Below are 3042 nucleotides of genomic sequence, written 5' to 3'. Positions count from 1 at the left end.
AGAAACAGTAATTCATAATAAAAACAACAATAAAAATAATTCATAATAACAACAACAATGATAACTGAATAAACAACTAAACAGAATCCCTCCGTCGACGCGGGCCGCAAGAACCTCGCTTTCGACCCTCAAGAGGAGACAAAAGCCCTTCCTGACGTCGACATCGAAGCGGCATTGTAGTGAGTGCAATCCTGCAGTAAGCTACGAAGTGACCCTGAGGGAGTCAACTATCGCAATGCTTGTATTTGTTAATGGGATGATAAAATCAAAAATAAAAGCTTGGGACTAAAAAAACAAAGTTAAAAGACTAAAATAAAGTCAAACGGAACCCATAAGATAAATCAAAAAAAATCTACATTGAACATTAAAACACTGAAGGTTTTTTTTAAACAATGAGTTTCCCCGTTTTCCCTTACACTGCCCTCATTTTCTGTGATGGCATATTGTAACTGTGTACTTGTAACACCTACGAACATATAAAAAACAAACATAAGATAGGGAGCCTGGGCACAACTCCTTAAGAGGTAAAACAAAAAAAAAAAGGTAACATAAAATAACTAAAACATTTTAAATAATTTACTAATAGATTGGCTTTGATAATATATAACAATTGTACATCTGTAATAATAACATTTCTAAAAACAAAACACATTACTTATCTGTACAAAACACTGGTGTTCCACAGCGAGCCGAATACACATTTACCTCTACGAATAATGTTTTAAAAAGGGTGTGCCTTCGTCTCCTTGGTTAATATGTCAGGTCAAGGCTCCGTTGCAGTCTTCCGTCCTTGGATCTCTGGCTTAGAGGAGCATTGCCTGCGCATATTAACTGTGTTTCGAGAGCTAGGGAGATGTCCGGCAAGTGTTCCAGATTTTTATGTGACCCCTGCACGTCAGGTCAGGCCAGCGGAGGTGGTATAAAAAAAATAAAATAAAAAGAGAGAAACTTAAGCATAGCCCGACAGAACCTTAACAAGGTAGTTTTAGGGGTTCATCTTGATAAAAAAATAAAATGTGACTATTAAATATAAAAAGGAGTGAGCATAAAATACATAGATAAAATGATTTTCACAGTAGAAATTGAGCAGGTAAAATAAAATTAACTAAAAGCGTTAAAATAAAGGTCTATATCTCGCCTTAATTAGCCGGGAAGGGTAAAACAAGTGTCGTTTACCCTGAGGTGACCCGCAAACAGCTAGGGATGCTTTTAAGGCATATGGTACTGCTTATTTATTGTTTACATTTAAATTACATAAGGTTCACTACAGCATCGCGTGGAAACCCAGCCGATCAGAGAGAGAATTATTCAGTCCCTGTGCAACCGTATCAAGCGCAAACCTATGTTAAATATCCCCAATCCGATGCAGGGAGATTGGCTAATCCTCCTCCGCATCATACAGAATCTGACGTTAGATTTTAACAATCCGATGCAGGGGGATTGGCTAATCCTCCTCCTGGATTTGGTGTGGATAATGAGCTAATCAGCATATCACCATCAGCACGATCTCACTCGACCCGACGTCCCGATGAAACTCCAATCCGGAAATTACTCGTTAAGCACACACATTCTTGATATGTTTATTATTATTGTTGTTGTTGTTAGTGTCATTATTATACCACTCATAAATTCTTTTTTTTATTAATCTATTCTCAATCATTTCACACGCGATACGGTGCACGAACTTATTCCCATTCCTATCATTAAACTATATTACCACTGTACAGAGAGGTTTCATAATTACTCTGCGTAGGTTAGGGGAAGGAAAAGGATAATAGATATTAAGGAAAAGCAATTCATCGATATATACACCAATAAGTATTCCTGTTTTTATACAATAAATATGTGTTTTTTATAATAAACGATAAAATCAAAGAGATACTTACGAGAATTACTTAACCATATAGCCTATGCTACATAAAGAGGGAGGGAGGGAGGGAGGGAGAGAGAGAGAGAGAGAGATTTGATTTGATAAAAAAAAAAAAAAATCTATTTACAGAGCAGTGTACATGCCTAAACTGGCTATGCCTCTATTTATGTAGAAGGCTGCCAATCAGACACTGGCTGTATATGCCTGAAGAGCTGTGCCATTGTGCTTACATTATATCATCTAGTTGGTAAAAGAAAAAAAAGTGCTGCATGATCGATAGGGTACAGTTTTCGAGCAACAAAGTAAGTAATGTGTAAGTTTATGCGACTTGAGCGTCTTGCACATTTTGCAGTGATGATATGAGATTGGCTTTGCCTCCAAAACTGCTTCTTGTACATAATGTATAGTGTACTGATATGTTGTATGTCTATTCTCTCTCTCTCTCTCTCTCTCTCTCTCTCTCTCTCTCTCTCTATATATATATATATATATATATATATATATGTATATGTATATGTATATGTATATATGTATATGTGTATATATATATGCATGTATGTATCTCTGTATGTGATTTCATGTGATTACATTTGTTTAGTTATGACTACGTTTATAGCTTACATGCTTTTATGAATTACATACGTCTTTTAAATTTAATTTTCTTTCATATGCATCATTGCTTGAATTAGTTCTCAGTCGATGTATAAAAAAAATCTTTAAAATATGAATCGAATTCTAAAATCTAAAATAATCTATCAACTCTAACGAAAGTGTTATTCTCGCCACAAAAGATATTTGAAAAGACGTAGGAAACAAAAAATATTTACCAAAGATAAGATAAAGAGAAGAAAGACGACGAATTATGAATGAAAATGTAAAAGCAAATATTCTACTATTAAGAGAAATCCCAAATATTCAATAAATGATAAAGTCATGTCGGCTTACGAATTGACCCGTTGGGGCCCGGGTACTTTTAAAAGCATCGGCGTCAACATTCTAAAAGAAGGAAATAATTATGATAATAAAATAATAAATAATATAAAGTAAATAAACTGTGTACATGTGGCCAATAAATAATGAATGACAATAGCGTGTTGGGTTTTACTTAATTCTTATTCATACCTAAAATTTGAATATTATAAACTTCATTTATTATAAAAATCGAGCCAAAA

This window comes from Penaeus chinensis, chromosome 2 (assembly GCF_019202785.1).
Source record: "Penaeus chinensis breed Huanghai No. 1 chromosome 2, ASM1920278v2, whole genome shotgun sequence".
Lineage (NCBI taxonomy): Eukaryota > Metazoa > Arthropoda > Malacostraca > Decapoda > Penaeidae > Penaeus > Penaeus chinensis.
This window is presented reverse-complemented; position numbering follows the sequence as displayed.